Source organism: Dipodomys merriami, unplaced genomic scaffold (assembly GCF_024711535.1).
Source record: "Dipodomys merriami isolate MVZ:Mamm:240054 unplaced genomic scaffold, mDipMer1.0.p SCAF_7, whole genome shotgun sequence".
Taxonomy (NCBI): Eukaryota; Metazoa; Chordata; class Mammalia; order Rodentia; family Heteromyidae; genus Dipodomys; species Dipodomys merriami.
In genome coordinates this window covers 65,041,870-65,061,831 of record NW_027206290.1, presented here as the reverse complement: position 1 = coordinate 65,061,831, position 19,962 = coordinate 65,041,870, and the positions used below count along the sequence as shown (strand labels likewise).

The following is a 19,962-nucleotide window of genomic DNA, read 5'->3' as shown; positions in this document are numbered from 1 at the left end:
AGACTAAATTGTCTTTAAAAATGTCATTCCATTGCTGGACATTAATATAATTCCCTTAAGTTTTCTAATTTGTATCCCCTTTCTCTGAGACAGTTCTTTCTCCAGAAGATGCCATATTTAATACTGTACATGACCAAGTCGATTGTTAGTGTCAATTAATTTTGTTATTATTTATTATTTTGGTATCCATTCGTGTATCACCACAAAATCACCAGTTCCCATGTGTGCTACATTTTATATAATCTACATTTGCCTAAATGCTCTTTTTAGCAAAGGCCTTCCTGAGTTACAATGATACTTTTGTTTTACCCATTCATAGAGTTGGTAGCACCCCAGTTAGCTCCATTATTTCCTGGCATTGCTCAAGTTAGGTAGTAAGCAACTCAAAAATTGGAGTGATGTCTTGGAGAAGCTTTGGAGTTCATATTACTCATTAATATCTATTGTCAAAATACAGTCCCTAAAATTAGGACTAGAAACAGAATTTGTTGAGGCTCCTTTCTTTCTTGTTCTTTGCTTTGTGAAATACGGTTTTGGTATATATAAATGCAAATGAAGAAACTGATGCACGTTATGAACTACATTTGTCTTTAATCTAGAAGAAGAGGAGTAATTTGCCTACATTAATAGAAAACGATCACTGGTTCTTAATTTTAAAGTTTCTGCTTAACATTTAATGAAGTGATTTCAGGTAGTATTGAACTTGATGTTTCCAATGATGAGTTTTTTTCCTTTTTTTCCCTAGGCCTTTCCTGGTAAACTTATCAGAAGACTGATACATTTTGACTGCTTTTCACTAATGAAGGACAATGGATTTATTTAAGTAGTATATGAATATCTGTCTAGTTTGCTTTATTTCTTTTTATTAAACACAGTAGGGATTTGAAGAGAAACAATACTCAGACTTTATAGTCCAACAGTTAGTATGAGGGCAGAATATTTCAGTTTTTCTTTAAAAAGAAAATTTAGAATTTCTTCCATCTTCCCCAAGTGTGTTGTTAATTCTCTTGGCATGTTACACAGCAAAATAAAACTATTTATGAATGTGGCTACTTCTTTTAACAAGTTCCAATAACTGCTTCCTAAACCTTGTGTTTTTATATCAATTACATACAGTAAGCATTGAAATCAACCAAAAAGAACTACAGAGGCCAACTTGAGATATTCGTGTTCAATGAGAACGGCTGCTTGCCAAAAGTAAAATGTGGATATAATTTTATAACACCATTTTATAATTAAAGTCATAAGTGAGGTTTCCTGCTATTGTTTAAAAATGTGTCATGATAAATTTAAATCAAAGATATGGGCAAAGAAAGGTCTGCAAAGGAACAGATGAAGGCAACTAAGATGGCACAGGAACACAGCCCCGTGCAGGAAAGAAACACATGCAAACAATTTTAGTGCAATAATTACATTTATTGTAGATGGAGCTCTGTTTTAGAAACTATAACCACTTAAAAATGGTTTTCATTCATGTCAGATTGAGGTTAACTTGTTGGTACTGTTTGTCTATAAAAAGATTTTTTTAAACTAGCAAGGAAATTTAATACAGTGATTTAGTGATAAGATCATATCTTCTAATCAAAGACCCAGCAAACAAAGCCCTCTAAAACTAAAGAATGTGACCCAACACAGGGAAATCCACGGTAGTTATCGTTGTCAGATTTAGCAACTAAAAACACAGAACACCCAGTTAAATTTGAATTTCAGTTTTATTCTTTAGCATAAGAATAGCCTGTGCAATATTTAGGATATACTTATACTAAACATTATTTGTTATCTGTTATTATCTGAAATTCAAATTTAACAAGGTCTTCTTTGTTTTATCTGGCAACTTTAACACAAGTACAGCTATTAACATCTGTCATAGAGTTTGTATTTTTAAATAAAATACTTGAAGAATAGAACATTTCAGTGACCAGAGCCATGGATAAGGTACGATTATTCTGAGTGGATGTTATCAGATCACTCAACTTCTGATGGTCACAGATACTCAAGGAATGAGGATTTCTTTCTAGTGATGAGAAAGATTTTTGCTTTGCTATTGGACTTGCTTTGTGAGTGAACACGCTCATTTAAAAGACTTCTCTCCAACAGAGATATGTTGATTCATGTACAAGGATAGATTTAATCATTTGTACATTCCTGGCTTTAGTAAGTCATGTTCATCTAATGCAAAAGCTGTTCCCCATGTATCAATTCATTCATCTTGTCTCTAATACAAGCCATGTGTTTCATATGGGAGTTGAAAGGACATTAATCAGAATCTCTCCCTTTAACCAGTCCAAGGGGATGCAAAGTCTGTGGTTACATCTCAAATGTCAAGATATGGGGAAATGGATAATAACAGTTAAAGCGTATCACATGTAATTCATACAGCTGCTACAATTGCTGTGAAATATGTTGAGGGTGGGGAGGCCAACATACCATAAAGCAGTGTCTGTTTTATGGACACTAGCTAGGGCTTCAGCTAGGGCTGAAGGAGTATATCTACTGTTTCTCAGTGGACATTGCTCCCACCAAATTCATTGAAGAAAGAGGAATGTTATCCAAGCTTGTGTCTGGTTTAGGTGTCCTTTAAAAGTGGGGAAATGTGTAGCCCTTTATGGCTCAATTTTCTTGTTATAGATAGTGGTTCTATCTATAGTGGTTGTACCTGGGAAACCCAGGTGTGGGTAAAATGTATAAACCCAGCCAACATTCTACTAGAATGGTATTCAAAACCCATACAACATTCTACATGTTTTATAAGATCAGGAAAAAGAAATAGTTATGAGACTATAGGGTTATAGTAGGAATTATGCAATCCTTCTAGCCAGGGACCATAGCCATGATGACGATTATGAGCTGATAAGATCATGATGAATTAGAAAATTTCTGTAAATAGTGTATTACTAACTGCAACATGATAAACATATAAGAAACAAATACCATTACAGTAAGTCAATAGGCATACTCATGTCTATAACAAACATTTCTTTTGATGACCCATCTAGTGGTCTTCAAACTTGATTTACACTGACATCATCCAGGGAGTCTTGGTAACAACAGATGCTGGGTTCCAAACCCAGAGAATTAATTATAATTCAATCAGTGTGATGTGTGGGCTAAGACGAAGTTTTATAAGTTCCTACTCCATTAAGATGTTGATGGTGTTTACACACTAGGTTAATGAGATGTTTGGAGACTGTGTACATTCTACTACTCTAATTATTTTTCCTTATGCAATGACTATGTTTGGAGTCTATACTTTATAGTAATATGTTGTAACTTTGTGACCCATTTGTACAACAAGCAGGCTAAGATATCCAAAGTGGAGGTGGCTTTCCTCTAGGCACAAGGTTCTATTTTCAGTTTCTCTATGCTGCTGCCTTTTGTTTGAGTGTTCATGGGGTTACTTTTTTCCTTTTGTTAAAACTGTCCTCTATTAAGCCCTAAATTCCTGCACTGAAGTGTCCCTTGTTGCTGTTTAAAATATTTCATTGTAATTATCTTGAGTAGCTCTGTATAGAGGACACAAGATGTTTTAATGTGAACTATCCAGAGAAAGAATAAGAGGGGAGAAAAGGAAGGGGAAGGGAAGAGGAAAGGAAAGGAGAGGAGACAAGAAGAGAGAATGGAAGGAAAGAGAAAAGAGGAGAAAGGAATTCAGGAGAGGCGAGAAGACAGAAAAAGAGAGGAGAGAAGAAAGGAGAGGAGAGAAGAAAAGAGAGACAAGAAGTGAGGAAAGTACCACACTATAAGGTGTATAGCGACGAATCCTGCAGTCTGGTCATTAATGATGATCAAGAGCAGCTATACACTATAAATCTGCAGTTCCTTTTATGTGCTTTAGTTCCCACATGCCACTCTGAATTGAGCATCTCAGCGGCCTGTGAGTTTAATATTTTAAAAATATGTATTGTTTTCCGTACAATGTGCAATGTTGATGCGAGTAAAGAAAGCTAACTGTGCTCAACTGAAAATGTATGTGTCTGCCCAGCTAGAGAAAAACTTTCAAGATGGAGTCCATCTGTAGACTCTATAGGATAGGAGGCATTTTCAAGACCTTGAACTGATTGTCCAATCTGTAGTAGATTCCAATCCCTTTTGTTCCAATCATTTTATTAAATTTAAAGGTATTTTTCAGAACCTGGTATTTCCTGCCAATATGTGCACATATACATAAATCTTTTCTTAGTGTGTTTCATCTATCTGTGGTCTGGCTGCTCCATTTGAAAATAATTTCAAATTCAGTGGCTTAAAATAACATTCATTTTCTTATATCTGCTGATTCCATGTGTTGGCTTGGATTTAGTCGGTCAGTTAGTCTATTGACTTTCCTTGGACTCTGGACAAAAATGTCCACTGTAATCTTCATTTTATATACTCCTCCAGATTCTTACCACACCCAGATCAAACAGTGGCATGTATGTCTCCTCCTGTTAAGCTGGGTATTGTGAATGGTTCTTTTAATAGAAGATGGCAGAAGAGATACTTGTGACTCTGGTTCAAAAATGTGGCTCTTTCAGGTTCACTTATACTTGGAAACCAGTCAGTAACCTTGCCCCAAGGATGTCCAGGTCATCTGAAACTTCAGTTTTGGTTAAGATCCCAGCACAGAACCAGCCTTAACCTAGCCAGCTATATATATATATATATACATATATATATATATATAATTGAGTTAGTCTGGTTGTAAATCTCTGGCCTGCTGTTAAGTTTACTTCAGCAAAAAATATGTAGAACATCATGCAGAGATACCAGCGTCTGTCCAAATGGAAGGTGCACAGGCCAAAAAATACCCCCTCCTTGTTATTGTTTTGAGTCACAGGTTTTAGGGAAGTTTATTAGATAGCAGTAGGGTAGTTGGAATAGGCACTCTTATGCCAGTGTGTAGTCGAATAGTAAGTGCAAGGTTGGATATGCAGGCCATGTAGCCTCCTTTTCTAGATTAGAGGTTGGAGCTGAGGGCTCCAGAAGAGAGGAAGTAGGAATGTCTAGGCCTGTGTAATGCTCAATCTTGGACATCACCGAATGCTGGTTTATGTACATTCTGTTGTTCAAAGGAGTTATAGGCCCTGTCTAAATTCCAGGCTAGAGGCTTGTTTACTGATGGGAGGATTGAATGATGACATGTGCATTCATGAAGGGATGGAATTGTTATCAGCTGTCCTTGGAAATCAGCTACTACTCACTGTCCCTCACTAAAATATTTGGTCCACAAAACTCTCGGCCTGTGTCTCCTAGTCACCACTGAATCCCCAGTATCATTTGACACGTGCTAAGTTATTTGTGAAAAGGAATGAATGTGTGGTAAAGAGTGAAAGTGAACAACTATTGTATGGGATTATCCCCTTTGACCTTCTCCTCTTCTCTTCCAGGCTAGCTCCCACTTTTCCTCAAAACTCATTTAAATACCATTTCCCTATGACCTCAGGCAGAGTTAGTTAATCTCTCTTCTTGGCTGCCTCAGTATTTTGCCCATGTCTCATCATTGTCTTGGACATTGATTGGTTTCCTTTTGAGGAAAGTTATGTTTCATTTTATTGTGGAACCTCCAGACTGCTTTCCAGAGTGGTTGTAACTAGTTTGCATTCCCACGAGTAGGGTTCCTTTTTTTTACCCACATCCCCGCCAACATTTGTTGTTGCTCTGATTCACAATGTTGGCCAATCTAACTGGAATGAGATGGAATCTCAGAGTTGTTTTGATTTGCATTTCCTTTATGGCCAGGGATGGTGAGCATTTCCTCACGTGTTTCTTTGCCATTTTTGACCTCTTCTGAGAAGTCTCTCCATAGCTTCCTTGCCCATTTCATGATTGGTTGGTTTCCTTTTGGAAGGATCTCAAAGAACAAAAATCATCTTAGTCATAAGTTTGAACCATTTCCAGAGTCTGGCAGGTAGTGTGCTCAGAAATACAGCCATTACTTGGAATAGAAAAATCACTCAAAATGGATCCAATTACTTTTAATTCTGTGCTCCACAACTCAGTAGGTAAATAAAAAGTTTGAAGGACATATTAAGAAGAAGAGTTTTTTTTTTAATTTAATTTAATTTTATTTTAGAACATACTATACAGAGGGGTTACAATTACATGGGCAGGATAATGCATACATTTCTTACCAAGCATTGCAGCCTCCTCCTTTGTTTACCCTTCACCTCCCTTCCCAGCCTCCCCCCTCCCTCCCACCCAATCATACCCCCCTCCCCCCCAACACCGACATTGTAAAGCTGGTTTTGACATGACATTTTGTACTTCTCATTGTTGCAACAGGTCCACCTGAATCCTTAAACGACTTGTTTGTCCCCATCTCCTCCACATGTTATACTGACATCAAATATAGTGAAAGCGGGGGTTACACTGTGGGGGAGGGACATACAAAGCAACAAAGAAATAATCTTATAAATGCGTTAGAAACACATGCATGAAAGAAATGAAAACATTAAAATACATATTTAAGGGTTCGTTTTCCTAACATCACATTATCTGACCTTTTCCGCTTGACTCATACCTATACTAGATATTGCAAATAAGGGAAACCATGGGACCTATGTTTAAGAAGAGTTTTTGACTAGAGAGATCCATTAATCCTGAGAAGGAAATTTATTCCCACCACTTTGAAAAATAAAGTGATACTGAAATGTTAAAGAAAATCATAAATCTGAAGCAAAAGGGATGCCTAAACTTCTAAACTTCATTTCCAGAGTGGGGGGGGGTAATACTCATCTCCTTACAATAATTTAAGTTTGTTGTAAGGAATGCATATATTTACAGTGATATGTCTTGAGCATAGCAAGTGTTTAATAAATGCTAAATAATTACTTACTTTATTATAGAAGTTTGTTACACCTCCTGAAACCTTGATTTTCCTTTACTGCCATTTTGAGACAGATATTGTATTTAGGGATACTACAGGATTTCAAATAATATTTTAAAAATTGAAATAATGTAGCATGAAGCAAGAAGAAAGTCTTTCCTGAACTGTCAACAAGACGATGATTTGATATTACTGAATTTCAAAGGAAATAGTCTCATATGAGAGCTGTTCACATTCACTTTCTATCACAAAATATCATTGTGTTCCTTCCCAGTACTCTCTTCCACTGATTTGCTTTTCAATGGTGCTTTTCAGCGGCTAGAATCTTCTCCAGTGCAGGGTGTAGGAGCAGGTGAGCCCAAGATTTGCAGATGTTACATTTTGGTGAGCAGGTGGAATAGCCTGGTACACACTCAGCTGTCACATAGAAGAACAGAGAAATTCACATCTGAAAAGAAATCTCCAGGCCTTGGATTGCTCAGTGTTGTGAATCTGAAGCTTGTTTTAGATGGCAGTTTCTTTCCACCCATTCATCAAGCTAAAAAGAAGACTGCTGTATCAGAATCAGCTTTTCTTTGAGTGTATTTCTGAATAGAGAAAGGATACAGCTTTGGCCTAAGGCTGTGGAGATACTAATGACGAACCAGGCAGTGGGTCAGGCTGAGGCCTCCTCTCATGTGCGCTCCACAGTTCAACCCTCTGGGTTTCATAGAGAATCCATCAACAGCTGAAATAGTTTGCTTTGATACCTAGGATGGCTAGTTCAAGGGCAGGCTGCCCAGACAGAGCAGCTGCCAGCTGATTACATCCAAAATGCAAAATAAGAGTCACAGTTCTTTCTTCTCTCACTATTGGGGGAGTTCTTTTATTTTGATGAATTAATTTTAAAAAGTCAGTTCTATTTTTACCTTGGGCCATTGATAACAGTCTGATAGCTGTCTCCTCTATATGCAAGTGAATTATGTGATATGCAGTTAATTAGTTACATGCTCTGAGTCATTCTTTGACACATGACATCATGGAGATTTACTGTTACTTTCTGTGCAGTCTCTTACAAGAGGAATGAATGTTCTATTTTGCCTCTCTCCCCCAATATAAGTGCTATATTTGAAGCTGAGGTTTGTAATACAAAAATGAAGTAAAATACTTTATTGAAATAGGATGCATCGTTATTCCAGTAGCCCTGAGTAATTATTGATCTGCATACTATAGGTGACAAGAAATACCTAGAGGTGTATTGGCAAAAGATATAATTGAACATTGTAACCATTATTGCTCAATGAATGTGACTAGATAAATGAAAGAGAGCCAGTGAGTTTTTGAGATGGCGAAGGCATCCGAGATCATTGATTCTCAACTGACAGGTAATTTTTGTCCATTCAGGGCCATGTCTGGAGGGCCTTTTGGTTGTCCTGACTGGAGCTGGGAGCAGTGGAGAGCTGTCCTCAGTGAATGGCTTAAAGCTAAGGGTCCCCCTAAACACTCCACAATGCAAAGCTCCTCAGAATAATTACCAACTGCAGCTAGGTGTTGATGGTTCATGCCTTGTACTTAGTGATTCAGGAGGCTGAGACCTAGAGCATTGCTGTTCAGTGCCATCCTGGGAGAAAACTGGGAGGCTCCATTGCCAAGTAATCAGAAAAATGTTAGACTGGAGTCATGGTTCAAGTGGTACACCATCAGCCTGAGCAAGGAAACCAAGCAAGGGCTCAACATGTTAATAGTACCAAGGTCAAGAAGCCATACTCTAAAGCTACAAGTCCTGTTTGTAGTTGCCCCAAATGGCTTGGTGCTCTTGGGTTTAGAAAAGGGCTATGTTCCAATGAGCCCATCACTTGAAGGAAATATATACCTAACATGCAACATCACAGCTTCGCTCAGCCCATCTTAAATGTGTTCACAACATGAATATTAACCTACAGTTGTGAAAAATCATACAACCCAAAGCCCGTTTTATCTCAAAGTGTTAAATATATCAGTATGCACAGAAGTGAAAACAGAATGCTCAAGTGGGCACAATTTTGCCACCTCATAAAGGTAAAGACTCATTCATTGAGTCACCAGGAATGCTGGTGCACATAAGTAGGAACATGGTGGCAGGCCTGGGAAAAGTTGGCACAAGACTTGCCTAAAAATCAAATTAAAGCAAAAAAGTCTGGGAGCATGGCTCAAGGGGTAGAGCACTTGTCTTCTAGCAAGTGTGAGACCCTAAGTTCAAATCCCAGTAATACCAAAATATGTTAAATCAAACAATCCGAAGTGGGAGATTGTAATTGGTTTGGATGTACCTTTTATCCTTGACGCTTGCCTTTGATGTATCATATTCTTCTTCACTTCTCTAAGTTAATGTCAAACAGAAGGCCTGACATAGACTATCACTCAAATCTTTACTTTTTGAATAAATACATGACTCTCCATGAACATCTGTTGAATGAATGGAGGGGCTCAACTTACCCATTAATTATACTGTTTATTCTACTTAATCATAGGGGGCTTTCTAGGTTTTCTTGCCTTATTCTGACAGTGTTGCTCTTTCTTTACTGGGACTTAAACTTTTAGTCACCAAGGTGATAAATTCTACAGAGATGTAGAAAATGTATTGAAGCTACAGGCAGAAGGGAAGTAACTTCTTTGCTTGGATACTGAGCTTACTAGGTCTGCCAGCTAACATGAATTCATAAGGAATATGTGTTTAGTGGTATCATTTATGCACAAAAATATAAGAGATTGTGTGTGAGAGTGAAAGAGAGACAGAGGGGAAGGGAGGGGTGAGGAAGAGTAGATTTTGGCAAGGTATGATATACCATGTAAGGAAATGTCACACAATGAAGCATGTTAATCCACACAAGAAATATGTTAATAATTGTAATAAAAAAGAACATAGAAAAAACCCTTGCATGAATGAACTAATCTCTGCTTTCTTCCTGTTGGTGAAATTTTATCAATCTTTATGTCTGAAAACATTTATTGAATGCCTTTTGTGTACCAAGTACCAATCATTTCCTCAAACAGTGGATGAGGCTGAGATTCTTTCTATTCTTTGTATTATCGGCAAGTGAGTAAAAGCAGTGTTTCCTTATTCATAACTGGAGTTCCATCTCTTCTGTGGTCTTGGCTGGGTTTTATGCAGTGTAGCTTCTTGTTTATTTGTAGTGGACTTTGACTGTTCCTTGGATGACGCATATCACCTATGTGTGAAGGATTAGAGTGCCTGTTTTAAATAGCAACAGGAATAATACTTCTTTGTATTCCTAAACTGTGGATCGTTTCTTCTAAAGATTTAAAGCCCATTATAGACATGGTTTGATTGTTGCTCTATTGCAACAGTATTTTTCCTTCTCTCCCCAGCCAAGCAGAGTTTTTTTTTTTTTTTTATTAAAAATGGCATGAATACTTGCTCATGTTATGACCTCTTTGATAAACAGCTCAGGATGTTATAAAAGCAAAGCAGGAGATGTCTCGAATAATTAGCGACAGAAGGCTTATTGAATGCTTGGGTGTTAATGTTGCCAGAAAGCTCGGATATTTGTGGGCTGCTCAGTACATTTTTGTGCTGATGTCTGTGAGGCTGAAGTTTCAGCCATATGCCTGTAACAGCATCAGGAAACATTTTGTCATGCTACTTCCTTGGGTGATCTTTGATGACCAGGAGGGAAAAAAAAGTCATATTTCTGTCTTGTGAAATTGAGCTCCGATTCTGGGTAGTTTAGTGGTAATCAGTATCTGCATGAGTCACAGCTGCACAGCATTGGTTTGTATTACAAACCAATGACAACTCCTGCTCTAAATATGGAAATCAAATACTTTTAGGTTCAGGCTGATTCAAATTTGTGGCTAGGACATGTCTGATCTTTCCCAAGATAAGTTTAAAAGCGTGTGGAGGTTTCTCTGGGGCTACAAATCCTGTTCCCGTTCAGATGATTGCTTTTGTGATGGTCCTTGAGGTCTCTTGGCAGCCACCTTTTTTAATATGGGAAGAGATTGGAATCTATAGGAATGCAGAAAAAAAAAAGAGAAAAAATTCTCAGAAGATTATCAGAGTGTGGTTGATCTGGAGACCCAATCTGACAGTTCCAAGCCTCAAATGATGACTATCAAACAGTCCTTGGCTTCCTTCCCTCTGGGCATAAGGCGTCCACATTCACTCAGAATCAAAGTTCATAATTTGGAAACTTCTTGGATTACTGACATCCTCAGATCCTGCACCAAATTTTTTCACCACTTTACTAATCACAAGTAGTGTGTGTGTGTGTGTGTGTGTGTGTGTGTGTGTGTGTGTGTGTGTGTGTGTGTGAAGTATTATGGCTATGGTCTCCAACCTTCTATTATCAGCTGAGAACTCTGGCTCTATTTATTGATGTTTCTATGGCCATGGAACAACACTTTAATATGTACAGGATGCTTCAAAGAACTCATCTAGAAAGGCCCAGGGTTTCCTTAATGGAGGCTAATCAATACATACAACAGATTATTCTCTCTCTCTTTTTTTTTTTTTTTTTTTTTTGGCCAGTCCTGGGTCTTGAATTCAGGGCCTGGACACTTTACCTGAGCTTCTTGTTCAAGGCTACCACTCTACCACTTGAGCCATAGTGCCACTTCCAGCTTTGTCTGTTGATGTGGTACTGAGGAATTGAACCACTAAGCCATATAGCCCAACAGCTTACTTATTAAGGAGTGAAATAGATAAGGGTAGCCTGTAAGTTATTGATTATCTTACTATGTCAAGTTTGCGACCTTTTATATACCGCGGCTGTGCCCTGCTCTTGCCCTCTCTCCATCTATCTTGGAGGTCGCCTGCTACTTCAATGCAGAGATTCAGTCCTACTCATGACTTCCCATATCAGACACTGTGTACCTCAGCCTGAGGGTGTTCCACAAGTGCTGGGGAGTCAGGACTCTGATTGTGGGTCCCCTAGTATGAAGATCTGAATGTCAGTGGCTACGAATCAGGCTTCCTCACACCCCAACCCAGATCAGTTCGGAGCTGTCTTTTACTTCGTATCAGAGAGGGTTCCAGCAAGATTGAGCCCTAATGTCCACAGCAGTGTGCTGTTTTGTTTTTTTTTTTTTTTTTTAAACACACCCTTTTGTTCCCTTACCCATCTTCTCATCCATCTCACTTTCTTCAGTAAATGTCCCAAACATTGTCTCAGCATCTGTGCTTGGGGCACTAAGACAGGAGCCCATGGGGGGCCCTCTACTCTCTTACATTCAGAACATTGCCAAGATCTGTGTGTTTACTTCCTGTGACTTTGAATTGTCTGCTCAACTTCTCCAGCAGGGTGTAAATCACCAGTTGATAATGGCTTTCTAGTGGCTATCTCTACGAAAGAACTCCTCAAAGGCAGGCCTGATCCTGTTCCAGCCCAGCTTCAGATTGTTCATGGCTCAGGGCTTTCATCGAGTGACCCTTGCTTATCTCTCTCTGGCCCTTCTGGAGTACCACACTGGTCCACGTTTTTCTATGGCCGTTTTCATACACCTGTAAACTTCAGTGCAATTTTGTTTTGTCTAAGTATGCAATATGCTGTTAAGTAAAATCACCACATGTACAATGGATCTGTTGAATTTACTCCTACTGTATAGCTGAAATTTTGTGTTCATTTACCTAAATTCACCCAATTCCTCTGACTTCCTAGTCCCTGGTAGTAACCATTCATAGAAGTTCTGCTTCTATAAGTTTAACTTTTTTTTTTTTTTTTTTGGTTGTGGGGCTTAAACTCTGGGCCTGGGTGCTGTCCCTGAGCTCTTCAGCTCAAGCAAGTGCTCTACCACTTGAGCCCCAGTGCCACTTCTGGTATTCTGATGATTTATTGGAGACAAAAGTCTCATGGACTTTCCTGCCTAGGATGGCTTTGAACCTCAATCCTCAGATCTCAGATTCCTGAGTAGCTAGGGTTACAGGTGTGAGCCACCAGTGCCTGGCTAAGTTTGACTTTTTTTAAGATTTCATCTTATTTATTTATTTATTTATTTTCTCAGAACCCTTCTGTGGCTTTCTTGTTTCATCACAAATGAAAAAGGTGTTTTTTGTTTTTTTTTAAATCCACTGGTTTTTTTTTTTTTTGAGATGATAGGTTACTATGCAGTTGTAAGATCTTGTATATATTTTGCCCATCTCCTCTGGTGATACCACGTTGTAAAACTATAGTACAAGATCACAGCTGGGCACGAGTGCAAGCCACCACGACCACCTTCACCCCGCCCATCCTAATTGTTTCATGTTTCAATACTTCATTTCATATTTATTTATTTTTCTTTTTTCATATATGTATAGTATGTGTGTGAAAATACCATACAGAGGGGTTACAATTACATGGGCAAGGTAATGAGCATGTTTCTTATCAAGCATTGTTGCCTCCTCCCTTGTTTCCCCTTCCCATCCCTTCCCATCTACCCCCCTCCCCTCTTTCCCTCTCCTCCTACAAAGTTGTAAAGTTCGTTTTTTGACATAATGACTTGTATGTCTCATTGTTGCAATGGGTCCTCCTGTATCCCTGTTTTAATAATTTGTTTTTTCCCTTTCCCTCCACATATACCAACATCATATATAGTGAAAGCAGGGGTTATACCATGGGGGAGGGACATACAAGGCAACAAAGACATAATCTTATAAATATGTTAGAAACAATCGCATGAAAGATCTCTCTCTCTCTCTCTCTTTTTTTTTTTGTCAGTCGTGGGGCTTGAGCTCTAGGCCTGGGAGCTGTCCCTGAACAATTCAGCTCAAGGCTCATGCTCTACCACTTGAGCCATCGCACCTATGTGGAGTCTTTTGAGGAGCCTCCATACTGTTTTCCAAAGTGGTTGAACAAGTTTACACTCCCACCTTCATTTCATAATATAGATGTACTATAACAACAAAAAGATACCTGAATTACCAGATTTTAGATGTCATAATTAAAGCTGTTAGGAACATAAGTGTACAGCTTTTTGTGTGTATCCATTTTTGTTTCTCTAGGATAAGTGCTCAAGAGTCCGGTTGCTAAGTCATATGGTAAGAGCATGTTTAATTTTGTAAAAAGTCATCTGTTTTCCAAATAAGTGTACCATTTTATAGTGAGATGAATTATTTATCTTTCTGTGTTTGCCATATATATCTTTTAATATAATATCCTTCAAGTCCACTCATTTTGTTGAAAATGTTGTTCCCTCTCTTCCTCCTTCTTCCTCCTCTTTCATCGTTGTCCTCTTCCTCCTTTTCCTTCTCTTCCCCTCTTCTCTTTTCTCCTCTTTTCCTCCTCCTCCCCCTTCTCCTTTTCTTTCCTCTCTTCCTCCCCTTTCTCCTCCATCCCTTTCTCCCCCCTTCTTCTCTTTCTCTCTCCTCCCCCTCCCTCCTTTTCCTCTTCCTCCTCTCCCTTCTCCTCCTCCTCCTCCTCCTCCTCCTCCTCCTCCTGCTCCTCCTCCTCCTCCTCCTCCTCCTCCTCCTCCTCCTCCTCCTCCTCCTCCTCCTCCTCCTCCTCCTCCTCCTTTTCCTCTCACTCCTCCTCTTCCTCCTCCTTTGCTGGTTAAACACACCATTGTACATAAGTACCACATTTTCTTTATCAATCATATATTGATGGATACATAGGCTAATTCTATATCTTGATTCATGTGAATAGTACTGCACTGAACATGGAAGTGTAGGTGTCTTTTCAATATGCTGATTTCATTTCCTTGAGGTATATACTCGGTAGTGGGTTTGCTGGATCATAAAGCATTTTGTTTTCATTTTTGGAGAAACTTCCCTACAGTTTTCTATAATGGCTGTACTAATTCATGTGCCTTCCCACAGTATATAAGCATTCCCTTTCCTCCATCCTTGCTAACATTAAGTTTTTGTCTTTTTAGTAACAGCCAGTCTTACAGGAGTGAGGTGATATCTCCTTTTTAGTAACAGCCAGCCTTAACAAGAGTTAGGTTTTCACATCCATTTCCTTGATAGTTAGTGACAGTGAACAATTTTTATAGATTTTTTGGCCTTCTCACCCGGGGACTTTTTGTCCATTGTTCCACTGAATTGTCTTCTTGTTCTTGAGTTGGGTTTACAGCCCAATTGAAAACGAAATATAAACTTCACTTTTTCTCTGGCCTTCCCTTGCCAGTGGCTTCACCAGTTCGATTTCAGGTCCATGTCCACATGAAGGGTTTATCCTGCTTACTGAAATGTGAACCCATTGTTCTTTACTATGCATTGGGAAGTTTCTAGAGAACAGTAACCAGAGATGCTTCTCAGCCTCTGGGTCAACATCACACATGAAATCAATATGTGACCCATTAAGGACAGTTGTCCATTTAATTTCAGCTTTGGGAGTTTTCTGTAGAAAATATCATGTTGCTAACATGTAAAAATTGCTCAATGAAGAGTGACAAATTATTGACAATAGTTGCATGACCCAGAGGTGTGACAGGAGAATGTGATTAAAATAATCCCCAAATGTTTTATATCCAAAGACTTACGTCAGTGGCTCCTTGTTAGGCCTACTTATTCTGCCATGTTTAATTTCTTTTGAATGGATACCTTCTAAGCCCTTGCTGAAAAGGTAGGAGGGAGTAGAGGCGAATTTGCAGGAAATTTTAGTTCTCTGGGGGTACAATTTTCCCCTGTCCTCACATTTGTTTTGTTAGGAATCCAGAGCTATTGAAGTCAAGTGACAGCAAAATTGTAAAAGTGTCCATCCAATCTTAGCATTGAGGATTTGTGGATTTCTGTTGGCGTCTCCAGTGGGAACATTGTATGAACCAGCTAAAAGGCCCATTTCGTTACTTACAAGGGAGGATTGTGGGGAGGACTCTGTTTTCCAGGTGCTATGACTTGGATTTGGATTTTGACTTCCTTCTCGTGTGGAAACTTCCATTTTTGAATTCAGATTCCTGTCAGCTCTACCTGGGAATAGGTGGGGGCAGGACCGAGCAGAGTTTATAGGAGAGAGCTGATTGCATGGAGAATTGATTGCAGGTCTTGATGCTGTGTCATCCCCTCGGACTCTCTAGTGTTAGGTTGAGCCATCCTTTCCCATCAGATTGATTGCCATGGGAAGATATGAGAATTAAAGAAGGGACAAAGTCACCAAATGAGGAAGCTACCTGTGGTCATCCAGGTGCCTCCTAGTTAGGGTGAAATACACAGTCACACTCATGGCAGTGGCTGAGATACATCTTCAGATGGAAAGCTAGGTGTTCCCAGTTTAGCAAGGGGCTGGGAACTTCTTTTTAATTGGGATGAGCCCTGAGGCCTATGGAATAGGATATAGGCGTACCCTGCAACACAAATAAAACCACAGGTGTGGGTCTACCCTGAGGAATGGAGAGAAGAGGCACTGGCCAAGATCAGGCAGAGAGGAAGCTGGGAAGCCATTGCTTGTCAGCAGGGCCAGGGGTCCAGTTCCCACGCACAGTGAGTGGCCTTGTCTTCCCAGCTAGATTCCCAGAAGGGACGCACTCTCTGGGTTGGGCTGGGGTTTCGTTTGCTGGTACTGGTTTCTTCACTCTTTCCATGGGAATCCCAGTGTGCAGTGTCCTCCCATGTGTTTTCTCACCCAGCCCAGGCTCATTTGCACCAGGAACTATGAGTCTTCAGTTCCAGGCTGAGGCCTTGGGCTCAGCTTCTGCCTCATATACTCTGCTTTCATCCACAAATAACCAACCAAACAAAAAATAAAAATAAGAGCCCGAAACAAAAACACAGAAATTCCATCAATGAAATCAACACTCATTATTATTATTATTATTGTTGTTCTGTTCTGAGAAGTGTTGAAGAATCAGGTACTTCTAGTGTAATACAAGTAAAAATTGCAATAGCTTACCTTTAAAACATTTTTCTGTGTGGCTTTGGTCCTGGGCGTAGCTCTTTTGGATTCTGTATTGCTATTTCATCTTCAGGACATGTCTCTAAGAAAGGCTAGCAACCCTATTTATACACAGGGAGGCAGAGACTTTAAGTTACTTGTCCAGGGCTGCAGAGTAGGTAGCCTCATGGAAGTATTATTTTTCCCATCAGCCACTTCTTGTTTGCATAAACATGAAGAATGTTGACTCTTTGAAGAAACAGTTTAGCAAAATGCATGCCAGGAGGCTGGAATATGATTTTTTGGGAGAAGGATAAAGTGTGGGAGTCAGGTAACTTGAGGGGATGGGCAAGGTTGGGATAGATGATTGCGATGTGTGTGTGTGTGTGTGAGAGAGAGAGACATTGATCAAGATGCATTGTACTCCTCCTTTGTTTCCCCTAAGAAATGTACTCATTACCTTGCTTATGTAATTGTAACCCCTCTGTACAGTATTTTCACAATAAAAAAATTTAAAAAAGAAAAAAAAGATGCACTGTACTCAGAAACTCACATGTCAAATCAAAAGCCCTTTATACAACTACTTACAGATACTAAAAAAAGTAGGATATCTCACTAATAATTTGGTAAATATTAACAATTTAACAATTGATTAAGTAAAACCCCCAATAACTTGTTTCATTTATGAAATGAAATGATGGCTTAGAAGATGTTCTTGGAGAAATGAATTTTGCTTGTTTCTTAGTATTTTTTCTAATGTGTTACTAGAAAATTTAAATTGTGTAGGTTGCTCTCATTGGCTAGCATTGCTCTAAACCTTGTGCACAATACTTGGGTTAAGCAAGAGAGATATGCATATCTGCTGTCTTGAGGAAATTCCACATTTGTGTGGTCATGGCCTCTTTAGACTGTGATACTCAAAAAAGATGCTCTGTGCAACCTTTCTCCCTTTCTCTAAGTTTCTATGGCTATTTTAAAAACTATTTTATTTTTATCTTATTTTATTTTTTATCATCGTTAAGTAGTTGTACAAAGGGGTTTCAATTAGTGAGTACAATGCCTCTTGATTAATGTCTCCCCCATCTCTCCCAACCACACCTATCCCCTCAAGTTCTCTGGTTACATTTTCTCATATGTACATTGAATATTATGACTGTATTCACCCACTTTTGGGCTCTCCATTTGTCTGTCCCTTCTCTCCTTGAATCTTCCCCACTGACAACACATGTTTCAGCTTCTGGTACTCATTTTGTTAAACTTTGAATCAGTTGCTTGAAAGAGTTACCCTGGGACCTATGTTTCTTTGAGTCTGGCTTATTTCACTTAATATAATTTTTTCCAAGTCTTGCCATTTCCTAACAAATGGGGCGGTGTCATTCTTTCTGATGGAGGCATAGAATTCCATTGTATATATGTACCACATTTCCTTGATCCATTCATCTACTGAGGGGCATTGGGGTTGGTTCCATATCTTAGCTATGGTGCATAAAGCTGTGATAAATATAGTTGTACTGGTAGCCTTAGGAGAGCTTTTTTTTGTGATCGTTTGGGAAAATGCCAAAAAGTGGGATTACTGGGTCATAGGGGAGCTCTATGTGTACTCTTTTGAGGAACCTCCATACTGCTTTCCAAAGTGGTTGAACAAGTTTACATTCCCACCAACAATGCAATAGGGTTCCCTTTTGGCCACATCCCCTCTAGCATCTAGGACAAGCAGAAGAGGTCAAAAGCTATATACAGATGACCATATAACCTGATGCTAAGCTAAATGAACCCCAAGATAGGGACACAGGAGATTTTATCTTTGTTGCTGTTCTTGTATTGTATTTGTATGTACTATGTGATGTTTTTTTGGTTTGTTTCTTTGTATGTTCTTCCCCAATGGTACAACCCCTGTTGTCACTGTATTTGCTTCCGGTGTTCTGCATCTTGTATATACATTTTTCTAATTTGGGGAGGAGAAGGGAAATAACAAAATGCGGAAATAAGGATACAGGATGACCCATTGTAACAATAAGATGTACAAGACAGTATGTTGAAAAAGAACTTTACAACTTTATGGGGGAGGAGGGAGGAATTGGGGAGGTGGGGAGGGAAGGGATGGTAAGGAAAAAACAAAGGAAAGGGTAACAATGCTCAATAGGAAATGTACTCATTGCCTTACTCATTACCTTGCTCATGCAACTGTAACCCTTCTGTACAGTATCTTTACAATAAAAAATATATATTAAGGAAAAAAAAGAAAGAGTTACCCTGGCACTAAGTTTTGCTGCTCATGGTTTCTGATCTGCTAAGTTGTGAATCTCTATATTTGCTTTACAGTATTTCCAGTTTGGGGGTAGAATGTTGTCCTGTGATATTCCTTATGATCTAAGAAAAGTTGTTGATTTATCAATTTGTTCAGATTTCTACTTCCGATTAGAATTGATACTAGAGTTCAGGGCAAAAGTTCTGACTCTTTGACTCCTAAAGTTACAGTACCCTAGTCTCAGTCACCCAACCCAATATGACAATACACACAAGTAGTGACAAAAGACATAAAAAGACTTATTCAGTGTGGCTGTGTTGGAAAGAATGGATAAAAGACTTTGTGTCTGGTGCCCAGATTTGAGGTGATTAGCACAGGGGAATAGTGACTCCAGCGAGAATCTGTAGGAGTCTGATAAAGGAGACAGTTGGGATTTGGGCTCTAGATGACATTGTTTTCCATGCATATGAAAGTTATGCTCCCAGTAAAAGTGTTTGTTATCTCTAGAAATTGGCTAGTCATGGGTCAGCATGGCCTCATTTTCTCCAATCACCTGATACACAGAAATAAAAAGTCATGTTATGGAGTCTTCATTTAGATAGGTGCCATGATTTGGATATGGCTTGTCCCCCGAGGTTCTTTTATTGGGACCTTGGTCTTCAATATGGTGAAGTAGGAGGTGGTAGGACCTTTTAGAGGTAGAGATTTGTGGGAGGTCCTTAGATGATTGAGGGTATACTCTGAGAAAGGCATTGAGGGGCTCTAGCGTCTTTGATTTCCTGTCTAATGATGTGGACTTTCACTGCCATGGTGATACCATCTATCCTGAGGTCTTCATCAGACCAAGATGATACTGAACTTTGCCCTTTTGTAGGGTCCTAGAACCCAGGTTCTGTCACTGGAAGTCAGAGCAGAAGCCACTTCTGTTCTTTGTATGCAGAAAGATGTGAAACACAGTGAAGGTGATAAGTGATTTTTATTAGAAAACAGATATCACAGGGAAAGGAGATTATTATGGGACACTTTGGTTTATTTTATGCTTAGGGTACATGCCAGGGCTTTAGTGTTACTAGCTTAGAAGGCCAGGGAGACCAATGCCATCTATCATTCCTGTATGTACTTTTACTATTGACATCATATAT

The 19,962-nt window shown here is 39.1% G+C and overlaps 1 long non-coding RNA gene across 1 annotated transcript in view; it reads left to right on the top strand.

Moving 5' to 3' along the window:
• The window catches only part of LOC138817270 (uncharacterized), a 39,622-nt gene extending 38,574 nt beyond the window's left edge, over positions 1-1,048 (top strand). Inside the window, exon 3 of the long non-coding RNA XR_011368794.1 lies at positions 746-1,048. This is a non-coding gene — a long non-coding RNA (uncharacterized lncRNA). The remainder of the gene's footprint in view (positions 1-745) is intronic.
• The last annotated feature ends 18,914 nt before the right edge of the window (positions 1,049-19,962 follow it).